The sequence below is a fragment of the Schistocerca gregaria genome, chromosome X (genome assembly GCF_023897955.1).
Source record: "Schistocerca gregaria isolate iqSchGreg1 chromosome X, iqSchGreg1.2, whole genome shotgun sequence".
Taxonomy (NCBI): Eukaryota; Metazoa; Arthropoda; class Insecta; order Orthoptera; family Acrididae; genus Schistocerca; species Schistocerca gregaria.
In genome coordinates, this window is record NC_064931.1 from 310,475,980 (window position 1) to 310,488,841 (window position 12,862).

General features: G+C 44.7%; 1 protein-coding gene across 1 annotated transcript in view; it reads right to left on the bottom strand.

Moving 5' to 3' along the window:
- LOC126297830 (galactosylgalactosylxylosylprotein 3-beta-glucuronosyltransferase P-like) overlaps positions 1-12,862 on the bottom strand; it is a 384,927-nt gene that overhangs the window by 76,493 nt on the left and 295,572 nt on the right. The window lies entirely within an intron of this gene.

Below are 12,862 nucleotides of genomic sequence, written 5' to 3' on the forward strand. Positions count from 1 at the left end.
CGAGGCCTTCTAACCTAAAAAACCGCCCAGTCCACGCCACACAGCCTCCGCTACCCGTGTAGCCGCCAGCTGAGTGTAGTGAACTCCTGACCTATTCAGCGGAACCCGAAACCCCACCACCCTATGGCGCAAGTCAAGGAATCTGCAGCCAATACGGTCGCAAAACCGTCTGAGCCTCTGATTCAGACCCTCCACCCGGCTCTGCACCAAAGGTCCGCAGTCGGTTCTGTCAACGATGCTGCAGATGGTGAGCTCTGTCTTCATCTCATAAGCAAGACCGGCAGCCTTCACCAAATCAGATAGCCGCTGGAATCCAGAGAGAATTTCCTCAGATCCAAAGCGACACACGTCATTAGTGCCGACATGTGCCACCACCTGCAGCTGGCTGCACCCTGTGCTCTTCATGGCATTATCTAATGAAAAAGATTGTGATAACGGTTTAGTTACAGGGTAACAATTATTGAACTAAGTGAAATACAGTCGTCATGACTTCTGAACGGTTTGCGTTAGAACGTTCAAACTGCACGGTCCGCCGCGGGGCATGATGGGAATTAGTATGGTTTGTTTTAGTGACGAAGCCCACTTTCATTTGGATAGGTTCGTCAATAACCAAACTGGCGCATTTGGGGGACTGAGAAACAGCATTTCGCGATCGAGATGTCTCTTCGCCCTCAACGGGTGACTATGGCATGCAATGTCCAGTCACGGAATAATTGGTGCAATATTCCTTGGTGGTACGGTGAGTATCGAAAGGCACGTGAGGGTTTTGGAAGATGATTTCATCCCCATTATCCAAAGTGACCCTGATTTGGAGGAGATGTGGTTCATGCAAGACAGAGCAGGAGAGTGTTTGATGTCCTGGAGGAGTAATTTGGGGACCGCATTCTGGCTCTGGAACCAAGAGGCCATTTGCATGGGCCTCGATTGGCCGCCATATTCTCCGGATCTGAATACGTGCGACTCCTTTTTGTGGGGATATATTAAAGACAGGGTGTACAGCAACAATCCCAAAACCATTGCTGAGCTGAAAACAGCCATTCCGGTCATCGACTGCATGATGCTCCGACACTTCAGCGGGTAATGCAAAATTTCGCTATTCTTCTGCGCCACATCGTCGCCAATGATGGCACGCGTATCGAACATGTCATTACATAAATCTGAATATCTGTAGTGACGTTTAGATGTTGAATAAAGTGTGTACACGCTGGAGTTTTAACTAATTTACGTTTTTTATATAGTTCAATAATTGTCACCCTGTGGGTTCACGTTCGGGGCTCATTTATGTAGCAGTCACTTTTTTTCAACACCCAGTTGAAAAGTTATTTCTGCGGTGCGAAATTTTTTGTTCACTTTTGAAACTAATTTATATTAATTACACTTATTAATCAAATATAACTTACACTTGAGTTCAATATTTGCAGTTAATAATAAATAAATGGATTAGCTCCACTAGATGTAGGAAAGTAAATAAACTCCACTCCATAGTATTTATTATCTCTGTAAAGTATATTACTTTTCAGTCAGACTGCCGTTACCTATTAGAAAGTTTGTTTTAACACAATTAATATTCTGCCTTTCCGGCCGCTGTGGTCTAGCTGTCCTAGGCGCTCAGTCCGGAACCGCGCGACTGCTACGGTCGCAGGTTCGAATCCTGCCTCGGGCATGGATGTGTGTGATGTCCTTAGGTTAGTTAGGTTTAAGTAGTTCTAAGTCCTAGGGGACTGATGACCTCAGATGTTAAGTCCCATAGTGCTCAGAGCCATTTGAACCATTTGAATATTCTCCCAGCACAAGCCATAATTCAAAGTAATTGATTAAAAGTAATTAATATCTATCTCAGGCTCACTGTCCCTAACGTTAGTTATTGCTTTTAGACAACCAGGACATTGGCACACGGACCTTTGTTGGGATGTTTCGATGCTTGCCATTATCAGGTGATGCGCAGTGGCGAGTTGACCTTGTGAGACTTGTGGCTCAGCGCTTCTGTGCAGGAGGCTTGAAGGTGTCAGTCAGGCAGGATTCCGCATCTCATCATTCCCACCAGTTGTTGTAGTGCCTCACATCCAGTCTAGTAGCAAAGTTTCCCACAACTGTACGTTCAGCAAAGTTAGCTATGGGTACGCAAATCCTTAAATCTGAGTGGTAAGCTTGAACTCTATATCTCGCCATTCGACTTATTTGCTAGGAATTTTAGTTTCTGTTGTTAAAAACCCTCTTTTCCCATGTTAAAAACACTGCATTGCAAAGAATGTTCTCTTTCAAAGGAATCCTACTTAATTTTAAGTTATGTTTAATTTGATGAAACCTGCTCAGTTTTGTGCTTTGTTGAGTCATCAATTTATTGCGTGTCTTGGACAGTCTCCTAAACTGTACACTTCTGATCACTAAAACTGCGACGCAATGAAGGCGGCACGCAACAAACGTAAACGTGATATGAAGTTTATCACATGCTTGAGTATGCAAATCATCACTGTTTGAGTGCAGCCTCACAAATTAGATATGAGTAACGGCATCTATATTATGTGTGTAAAGAAAGATGACGCAGTGGGCTTCTGATTAAGAAATTGCATTTCAGTGTTGGTTTCCTGTGAGGTCATGTTTTGCATCGTGTGAGAAGGACGAGCATCAGTATCATGGACTATCGAGACAATGGTTTACTGTTACGTGATATTGCTGCTCACTGTTGTCGGGATCACACGATTGCCGTGTGGAGATGGACTCTATGGGCTCAGGAGGGCCCTGTTCGAAGTCGTGCAAGGTCTCAGCGGGCCCACGCAACTAGCGCCGTAGAAATCACACATATCGTTCGCTTGGCCGTGCTGGACCCTGCAACCACGTCACGTACATTGTGTCAGGGAAATGGCTAGTTGACAGCAGTTTAAGTATTCCACACGGGCAGTACGGCGACGTTTGGAGCAGCACGGACTGTCAGCACGGCGGCCACTGTTGCAACTTGTGTTGACGCGGTCGCTGAGATGAACGCCGACAGTGGAGGAGGAGAAGATTAGTGTTTAACGTCCCGTCGACAACGAGGTCATTAGAGACGGAGCGCAAGCTCGGGTGAGGGAAGGATGGGGAAGGAACTCGGCCGTGCCCTTTCAAAGGAACCATCCCGGCATTTGCGTGAAGCGATTTAGGGAAATCACGGAAAACCTAAATCAGGATGGCCAGAGACAGGATTGAACCGTCGTCCTCCCGAATGCGAGTCCAGTGTGCTAACCTAACCACTGCGCCACACGCCGAACAGCAGCACTGGACACAGGAGCGGCACAATTTCATCTTTTCAGACAATTCTCGGTTTTGCGTGCAGCATTATAATGGACGTATCCGTTTGTGGCGGCTCTGAGGAGACTGAATTTTGCCCAAGTGCATTCTTCATCACCATACTGTTCCTAATTCTGGCCTGATGACAGGGATGCCATTGGGTGTATGATATGATGCTCACCTCTGGTTCGCATGTCCGGTAGCCTGGATGGGAGCGGTTACGTTTCTGACGTGTTGTGTGTGGTGTCTGCTCGACATCTCCGTGACGTTGTCTTCCAACAAATTAACGCAAGAGCGAACGTTACCCGCGCTGCCCTGCTATACACTGAGGTGACAAAAGTCATGGAATACCTCCTAACATCCATTCGGACCTCCTTTTTGCCGGTGTAGTGCAGCAGCTCGAAATGGCAGCAGGGACTCAACAAGTGGTTTGAAGTGCCCTGCAGAAATAATGGGCCATGCTACCTCTATAGCCGTCCACAACTGCGAGGGTGTTGCCGGTGCAGGATTTTATGCACGAACTGATCTCTCGATACATCGAGATATCGACACATCTCATAAATGTTCGATGGGATTCAAGTAGAGCGCTCGGGGTGGCTAAACTGTCCTGAATGTTCTTCAAATCAATCGCGAAAACCTGTGGGACGGTGACATGACTCACTGTCAGCCATAAAAATTCCATCGTTGTTTGGAAAAAATTAGCCCAACATAACTATTTTCAGTCAATGATCTGTTCAACTGGACCAGGGGATCCAGTCCATTCCACGTAAAGACAGCCCGCACCATTATGGAGCCACCGCAGGCTTCCACAGTGCCTTATTGACAACAGGGCCACGGCGTCGTGCAGTCTGCGTCACACTCGAGCCCTACAGTCAGCTCTTACCAACTGAAACAGTGACTCATCTGACCAGGCCAAAGTTTTTCAGTCGTCTAGGGTCCAATCGATATGGGCACGAGCTCAGGAGAGGCGCTGCAAGCCACGTCGTGCTGTCACCGAAGGCACTCGCGTCGGTCGTCTGCTACCACAGCCCGTTGACACCAAATTTCACCGCACTGATTTCAGCAGTTATTTCATGCACTGTTACTTGCCTATCAGGACTGACAACTCAATACAAACATCGTTGCTCTTGGTGGTTAAGTGAAGGCCGTCGGCCACTGCGTTGTCCGCGACGAGAGGTAATGCCTGAAATCTGGTAACCTCGGCATACTCTTGACATTGTGGATCTCGCAATATTGAATTCCATAACGATTTTCGAAATGGTATGTACCATTCGTTTAGCTCGGACTACTATTCCGCGCGGTTCTAGGCGCTTCAGTCTGGAACTGCGCTACCGCTACGGTCGCAGGTTCGAATCCTTCCTCGGGCATGGATGTGTGTGATGTCCTTAGGTTAGTTAGGTTTAATTAGTTCTAAGTTCTAGGGGACCGAAGACCTCAGATGTTAAGTCCTATAGTGCTCAGAGCCATTTGAAGCTTTACTATTCCGCTTTCAAAATCCGTTAATTCGCATCGCGTTGCCATAATTACGTCGGAAACCTTATAACAAGGATCACCTGAGTACAAATTACAGCTGCGCCAATGCACTGCACTTTTCTACCTTATCTACACGATACTACCGCCATCTGCATATATGCATATCGCTATCCCATGACTTCTGTCACCTCGATGTACTTCGATATATCAGGTGCTTGATTGTTGCCCCTACGAGCACATTCTCTCATTCTCTAGATCCCTAATACATTGAAAACATCTGGTCATGGTTTGCCGAGATAATGGTGAGCCATTACTTGCCACTGACTATGACTGATGGATTCTGGTATAGAGTAGAAGCAGCATGGAACGACGTATTCCATCTGTCATCCTGGCGCAGTTCGACTGGATGCGCTGCCGGTTTGAAGCCATTGTTGCCGCCAGAGGTGGCAGCCCTGAGTACCAAATTTCACACTTTGTATATCCTAAGCCACCTACAAATTAATCATTTATTCTTCCTACTATACTGCAGACGAACAGGAAGTAAAATTCTGTTATATACTATCTTTCTTGCTGTAGCAAATTTAATGGGCACCAATATATCACTTTCACAAACGCACAGAACAAAGTTGTCCGGATTGGGTCCTAGCACATGCAAAGGCCTTCCATAATGTACCTGCAGAATTATTTTCTTGCATGACGCCTCCGTTTTATTTCCATGTTTGTGAGTGTAGGTGGTTTGGATTTCCCTCTGGTCAGCACACAGCAAACTGTTAGTCATTGCCGGCCGGGGTGGCCTAGCGGTTCTAGTCGCTACGGTCGCAGGTTCAAATCCTGCCTCGGGCATGGATGTGTGTGATGTCCTTAAGTCAGTTAGGTTTAATTAGTTCTAAGTTCTAGGCGACTGATGACCTCAGAAGTTAAGTCCCATAGTGCTAAGAGTGTTAGTCATTATCCAGTAGTGGTAGTAAGTGTTGCACAAAGGAGTAGCAGCCACGCGTAGTGGCCGCGCGGTTTGAGGCACCATGTCACGAACTGCGCGGCCCCTCCCGCCGGAGGTTCGAGTCCTCCCTCGGGCGTGTGTGTTGTGTGTGTGTGTTGTTCTTAGCGTTAAGTCCTCCCTCAGGCGTGGGCGTGTGTGTTGTTCTTAGGATAAGTCAGTTCAAGGAAAGTGTAAGTCTAGGGACCGATGACCTCAGCAGTTTGGTCCCTTAGGAAGTCACATACTTTTGAAGATTTTGAAACGAATAGCGGAACTGGCAGCATGAGCCTACTTATCTGTATGACGCTGCATCCCCAGTGATCTGGGTGCACGCACTGATTCGGGCGTGAAGGGTCTCACGAATCTATTGTATCCTCCCCTGATGCAAGCAGGCCCATGACTGTTATAATCAGTCCTTGACATCCTACTGACTGGTACTACGATGCAGTTGGCGTCCTAGCTGGTCCCACATAGGTTCTATTGGGGGCAGGCCTGGGGATGTTGCTGGCCGCGGGAGTACCTCAACATCACTCGAGTGAGACAAGTGTCAAGCGTCGACGAACGTTGTCCTGTTGAAAAGTGGCTCCACAACACTGTCGCGTGAGACGCACCGTATGAGGAGAACGACGTCCGCGACGTACGCTTGTGCCGTCAGAATTCCCTCAGTCACTACTAGCCCCGACCTGATAGCATAATCGGTAGCTCCCTACATAATGACACCAAGAAAATCACAGCTGTGCTGCCCCAAAACATTGGAGGCATGCGATATCTCCCCAGGTTGCTGCTATACTCTCCGACGATAGTCATCTAGGGTAGTGCAGGACGCAATTCATCTATGAACACAATGCGGCGCCATATGTCAGCAGTCTATGGTTCCCGGTTACGGCACCACTCCAAAAGCAGTCGTTTATGTTGTGGTTTTAACGGCAACCTACACATAGGGTGGTAGTCGAGCTGATACGGCTACCGCTGCTACCCGACCAACGATGCGAGATGACACAGAAAGACGCACGAAGGCCATTATTCGTTCTCGGATGGCAAGTTCAGATGTGGATGGTTTACTATGTGCTTGTTGTTGTCAGACGTAGCCGACCGGAACCTTGAGGACGAATATGCCTGTCCACACTTCCCTCTGCAGACCAACATCAGGCGACTGTCACATCTTACTGTTCCATAAATCAGTATATTGCACAATTCGACAAGCCGGCCAAATGGAAGATCCATAATGTGTCCCATTTCAAACTCTGTCAGGTGCTGATAACGCTGAGTGTCCTATACAGTGATCACTCATCTAACATTTTTTTCTTTTTCTTTGTCCACTTTTCATTCTCTGCCCTGAGGGGGTAGAGCGGGTTGTTTTCCGGCTTGCTGTCTCGTCTGACGCTGTTCACGCCCCTGACATACCCTACCAAGTCTGGTGACAACAGTAAACACGAACAAAACGAATGCACTCTGGTGCGAATCTACCTGTTATCTAAATATTTTCGTAACCGCTGAAGGTGTGTACGTGTGCAAATGTACATTGATATCCGACCATGTCTTCTAGGTGCTTCTCTTTTCTTATTAGGTGAAATTTGCGTATGTAAAATTCTTATGCAGTCTAACGAGGAGACGGCACGAGCGTGGGGTCGGGTACTTGTCCAAAATTTTGTGTGGTGAAAGAGGGCCCCTAACACCTCACGTGGTTAAAATATTAGGACGCACTACTCGGAAAATCCCGAGAAAAATCGATCCAAAGTTTCTTAGGTGCCTTATAAGTATAAAATGTTACTCCATTGCCGAGCCGCCGTCTGGCCTACATGGTTAGCGGTCGAACCCTTACGCCAGAGGTATCGGGTTCGATTCCTCCTCTGGCACTTTTTTTCCTTCCGTTGCTTGCAAAATTGCAGCGCATTGTTACAGGAGAATCGTGAAATTAATTCCCGGGAATACTGTATAAAAAGTCATTCTGTAATTCACCATCAATTATCGTCACCAATATTCAGAGATATGATTCAATATGCCTGGTTTGCCTCGAAATTATCAGAAATTCAAAACATTCTCGTAAATGTTAATGGGGCATATTTTTGTACAGACTTATTGCAAAACCTTTGTGACTGTAAAAAATCCGCTTTTATATGTTGCGCAAGATGACGCAAAAATTATTGCTTTGTTTGTTTTTACGATAATTACCACTGCAGTTCTTGTTTATAATTATTATATGTATAAAAATTGAATGTCCCCCAATCGAATTTGTTATTCTGATTAAAAACCCAATGATTCTCCTTATATACATTACAAAGAAAAATGGAAAACCCACCGACATGAATTGTGTTGTTGGACGAAAAGAAAATAATTTTTATTCAGTAATGTAACTAATTTGTTAAAGATAATGTAGGTTTGGGAAACTTTCTGAATAATTGGTGGAATAACAAAAGAAAATGAAACAGAAGAAAAAAAAGTGCCAGAGGAGGAATAGAACCCGAAACCTCTGGCGTAGGAGTCCGAGCCCTAAACATCTATGCGGCTAGGCAGTGGACTAACATTTTATACTCATGACGCATCTAAGAAACTTTGGATCGATTTTTCCCGGGATTTTCCGGGTAGTGCGTCCTAATATTTTAACCACGTGAGGTGTTAGGAATCCTCTTTCACCACACAAAATTTCGGACAAATCACCGACCCCACGCTCGTGCCGTCTCCTTGTAAGTTAATGTTTCAGTTCTGCGAAAAGAAAATGTGATTATCAAAGTGCGAGAGAATAAAAAGAAGTTGATTTCCTTTTTATTGGGAAAGGAGAAATGGCAGGTTCGACGCAAGTCTATGGTAAAGACAAGGAAAGAGCGAAGTATGCAGTGTGTGTTTGCTCGCGGCGGCTTGGTAGCACAAAGGAAACCGTGTGGCGGCGCTTGTGGCCCTGGCAGCTGCCTCTTCTGGCCACCTACCACTGGCCGCTCGCAGCCGTATCGACGCGACAACACCCGCCGTATAAGGCCAAGGAACATACTAAAGCACACGCTCTCTGTGTCGTCATACTTCTGCTCCACATGTAAGCTGCAGTACATCCAGGAATTTAACTTTTTTAATGGTTTAAAGATTGAGCGCAAGTGACGTTAAGACATTGTGCGGACATTTATAAACCGGAGAGAGAGAGAGAGACGGAAAAAATGGTCATATGGCTCTAAGCACTATGGGACTTAACACCTAAGGTCATCAGTCCCCTAGACTTAGAACTACTTAAACCTAACTAACTTAAGGACGTCACACACATCCATGCCCGAGGCAGGATTCGAACCTGCGACCTTACGAGCAGCGCAGTTCCGGACTGAAACGCCTAGGAACGCTCGGCCACAGCGGTCGGTGAGAGAGAGAGAGAGAGAGAGAGAGAGAGAGAGAGAGAGAGAGAGAGAGAGAGACTGAAATTGATCAAGTGCCAGTAGTAGACTCACACAGAGGGTTTCGTACAAACCTAATTGTGAATATATATGGTTCACCAATTCTGAGAATCAAGAAACTCAAAGATTTTTGCATGTTATCTACATCCATTGATACGGCCAAGATGTTGGCTCGAGCAGTTCCAAGACCATATTAATATCTCTACAGTATTTCCTCAGACTGTCCCGGACATACAAAAAGAAGCGAGCTTGGACTTCAGTTTACATATGTAGAGAGAGACCATTTAATAAAATATATTTTACTTACGTACATTTTATGTTTGCATGCAATAATGTTCATCTGTTATGCTTTAGACGGGTGATGAATACAACGTATGTTCAAATGGAAAAATGATTTTTTATGTGATATAATTACAATTTAACAAGTTTCAGCTTTCTTACCTTATTTGTACTGTGAAATGTAGCTTGTTGTTGAATTTCATGCTAAGGTCAACGGGAAGTATCCTATATGTTTTGATGAGTGAGTTAGTGAGTATCAAAATATGTGACATAAATGACTGTATCTTTTGATTGCATTAACTTAAAAGCTTAATATTTTACACCACCAAAGGGATCACAGACTTTATTATGTGACATAAATTTGAACTTGATACGCCAACCTGTTCCAGAGAAAAAGGGGTCTTAAAAATGAAGAGAGACAGAGGGATGAAAAAATGACAAAAGTGTTTCTTTCATGTGATATAATTAGAAATTAACAATTTTCGGAGTTTTTCCGTAACCTGTGCTGTGGAACCCTTCTTGTTGCCGAATTTCATGATTCTAGGTCAGTGGGAAACACCCTACAGGTTTTGACGAGTGAGTTTTCGAGTACCTAATATGTGACATAAATGGTCGTATTTTTTTATTGCATTCATTTAGAAGTTTAAACTGTTTACACTGCCAAGGAAAGATATATCTCAGCATGTGGCATACAATTAAACTTGCTACACTAACATGTTCCAGAGGAAAAGGGGTCTTAACGGACGGACGGACAAACAGAGAAATATGACAAACAATTTTTCGCGTTATATAATTACAAATTAATAATTTTCGGATTTTATCCTTTGTTTTACTGTGAAACCTTGCTTCTTGCCAAATTTCATGATTCTAGGTCAACGGGAAGCACCCTGTAGGATCTGATGAGTGAGTTTTCAAATATCAAGGTACATAACATAGATGGCCCTACATTTTGAATGAATTGACTTAGAAACTTAAAGGTCTTACACTGCCAGGGCACCTTAGACTTCAATATGCGACACAAATTTGAACATGATACGTCTATAAGTTCCTGAGAAAAAGGGTTCTTAACGGTCGAACAGACAAACAGAAAAGCAGACAGGCAGACGGACAAAAAGCGATCCTGTAAGGCTTCCGTTTTTACAGACCGAGGCACGGAACCATAAAAATTTCTATCTGCGTGAATGTAGTTACGTTCTTGGACTGCACACGTACGCGGCCTATCCAGCATCCATATACTGATGAAGAATCCAAAAGTGAAGCGGCGGAACATAAAGAGAAAAAGTTTAATGCACTGTTATCACGGTAGTGCTGCACAAAACTGCCCCTGTTAAATAAGCGTCTCTGAATCAACTGCGTCAATTGTACGCAGGTGCAGCATCAAGAGTGTACCGGTACTTAACATTTAGTGTTATGAGACAAAGATGGTACACGGGATAGCTAAACTAGCTGTTTGATTGTATGACATCAAAGCATTATTTACGATACGAACTGCGATAGAGAACCCCTGGACAGTCAGATGAGACCACATAAATTCTCCTTTCGTATTTTATAAACTGTAGCAACAAATTGTAAGTTCAGGATAGGTACCCAGACGGTTCAGTCATGCACTGCTGATATCTACGACGCATGTCAAAAACTGTTATTAGTTGTCATACAAACTAAAGGAGCAGGACCACGAATGTTTCTTAACTACTGCATATAATAGGTGCAGTCTTGTGAGTGTAGTTTCTTACGGAACTGCGCGCAGAAGACTACACGGAAGTGATGTGTATGCGTCGCAATGAGCCAGTTGCGTTCTACTCGTCACAAGAGGTAGTGTTCACTGTGGGCACGCCATCGTGTCAATGGAAGACCGCTCTCTTGATGGATCAGTACAGATTTAGCTCGCATAGTGACAGCTGTCGTATTTTCATTTGGCAAGAAACTGGAATCTGTCATCATCCATCAATCATTCGGATGAGAGGAATGGCTTTCAACGAGTCAGTGTACTGTATGTGGATGAGGGAATTTATCTATAGATGGACACGAATACCTGCTGGCCTTCATGCGCGAACTACGCAGGTCTGCAGAGGTGCTTATCAACGTTTTTATAATGGCTGAATCACTGTTTTAATACTACTTGTTGTAGACGCTCAACCACGCAGATACGTCTCGTGAACAGATATTTTCAGCGGGAACCAGTTCATCGCATAGATAAATAACTATACCACTCGACCCGAAACTCGCTGAAAATTGCTTGTGAAGCGTGTTGTTGTTCACTGCCTTAGAATCCAGACTCTGGCCGCACTGAGAGCTTTCGCCAGGCGAGATGCGTTCTCTTTCTATACAGTTGCGTTACGGTGTAAAGTCAGTACCGGCATGCCAGTCGGGAACGACAGAGAAGAGAAGGCTGTGCGAAGAGGTCAGCCAACCGACCACCCTCCAGGACGACAACGCGACAGCAGCGGCTCTAGGTGAATACGACATAAGCGCCGCGCCCGACTGCTAGCAGCCCACTCCTATAGTAGCTCCGTTAGCCCCTTCGTTAGCCGACGCATCGTAGCCTCTTCATTAGCAATCTCTACGTAGCACAGTTAGAGATCAACAGCCACTGCAGTTCAGTTGACAGGCTTTTGGTAGTAGCGGTCGCTAGGACCAGATGTATTACTTGTGTTTGTCTATTCTGAAGAAGACTGATTATTTAGTATTTCGCCCTTTGCTTGCGACACATCTGTGTAACTGCACTTGTGGATGATCATGTGTAAAGGGTACAAGAATTCTCAGATCATTGTTAAGTATATGTACTTCTCTTATTGTAACAAGACTCATTAATACGAATTGTCTGACTGTTTGTCTATCAAACCGAGTATGCAGGATTGCTAGACACAACAAGGGATGACAGAAACGTTCAATGAAGGATCTCAAAAAGAAAAGAAAACAAGAGTTACGAAGAAAACACCTTTACCAGCCTTCAAAGTAATCAGCATTCGTCACAACATATTTCTGACATCGTTTATAAAGTTATTGGAATCTGTCAGCAAACGCTTCTTGTGGAATCGCTCGAAGCACCGTGGCCGAGCGTTGTTGGATAACCCCAACGTCGGTGAATGTTTGTGAACAACAGTGCGTACACTGTCTTTGCTTATCTTCAACTCTTTGGCTCTCATTCTCAAAGACAATAGTCGATCATTCACAAGCATCCGTTGTACAGCCTTGGAGAGCCTGTAATATTATATACTATATCAAAATGTACTGACCGTATGCTTTTGGTTTTTCAGTCTACTTCATCATTACAGAATCATTGAGATCGTCAGCTCTTTTAGAAACCCGAAAAAATATTATCAGCGAATTAAATCGAGAAAATCTTAGCATTTGTGCAATATTGATCGAGGCTGATTTATGTCTTATCATTTTGCCTCGGGATAATGAGTTTGTTTAACTGATAAGTTGTCTCTAAAACTGCGCACCTGGTCTTATGGTGCATAAATGTGTGCTTCATTTACTATACAACTGT